This window comes from Theobroma umbraticum, unplaced genomic scaffold, assembly GCF_002168275.2.
Source record: "Theobroma umbraticum cultivar Fairchild unplaced genomic scaffold, ASM216827v3 scaffold_20.0, whole genome shotgun sequence".
Lineage (NCBI taxonomy): Eukaryota > Viridiplantae > Streptophyta > Magnoliopsida > Malvales > Malvaceae > Theobroma > Theobroma umbraticum.
Window position 1 is genome coordinate 6,909,328 of NW_018397266.1, and position 1,198 is coordinate 6,910,525.

The 1,198-nt window shown below is 34.2% G+C and overlaps 1 pseudogene; it reads right to left on the minus strand.

The window, feature by feature from the left end:
• The window catches only part of LOC149526766 (uncharacterized), an 898-nt pseudogene extending 442 nt beyond the window's left edge, over nucleotides 1-456 (minus strand).
• Nucleotides 457-1,198: the final 742 nt, after the last annotated feature.

Consider the following 1,198-nt stretch of genomic DNA (forward strand, 5'->3'; position numbering starts at 1 on the left):
CCATCATCACTTTGGTTCTACGCATGCCACGTCATATGTTCAATACTTTTTTCTGACATATAAAGCTTTTGAAGCTTTGGTATAAGTAGCAAGTAACACAAAATCTTAAAAGGAATTTTCTTCTGCTTTTGACACTTGATCTCATTGGTTTATACCGAGGATGACCACATATCATACAATACTCAAATTCAGCAATTTCTTTATAAAACAAGATGCAATTGTTTTTACAAGCATGAATTTTGATATATTCAAGTCTAAGTTTTGCCATCTTCTTTTTCGTTCTGTAGAAGTCAGTTGGTAAAGTTTCATCTGATGGCAACATATTCTTAAACATCTCCAACAAACGATCAAAACACGATTCACTTAAATTGAATTCTGATTTAACATTTAAAAGTTGCGACACAACTGAAAGTGTTGTATACTTGGTGCAACCTGACCACAACGGTTCATCCGCATTCCGTAACAAAGAGTAAAAGCTACCCGCATATGGATTTGGATCTTCCTCCACAAACTTGATTCATTATCATGACTACAATTGAAACCAACTTTCGAACCCATAGCATCCCTAACTATTCTAGCATATGGATTTTTTATTCCCACATCATATGTAGGTTGCTCATAGTCCTCTTATTCCCCATGACTAGCATATGGTTCTCCTTGCATGTCATCTCCACTTCTATATGATTGTCCAACATCATATTCCCCATGTAAACTCCATAATGTGTAAGCACCAGTAAAACCCTTTTTTAAGATGTGATCCGCCACCTTATCGAAATTTAGAAACTTGTTGTTGCTACATTGAGAGCAGGGACATCTAATCTTATTCTCCCACATAAATGTACAATTAGATAATGGAAAGTCAATGAATTGTTGAACTCCAATTATAAATTCTTGTCTAATAAATCCATCAGAAGTTAGTCGATTGTACATCCAAGATCGATCTCACGTCATTTTGTAACCCTAAGTTGCATAGAATATGACAATCAAGAGAAATTCCTATTCACGTTTGCAATTGAAAGGGTGCAAAAAATATCAACCAAGCTAAGAAATCATTAATTTGTTAATTTGAACGTATAAAATATCTAACTTAAATATAACATACAAACCTCAATTCAGTAAACCCCAAACCAAACTCAGTATCAAAGAACCCATTATTATACATATGAAGACAATCAAAGTGTAAGTCACGAGGTCGCAA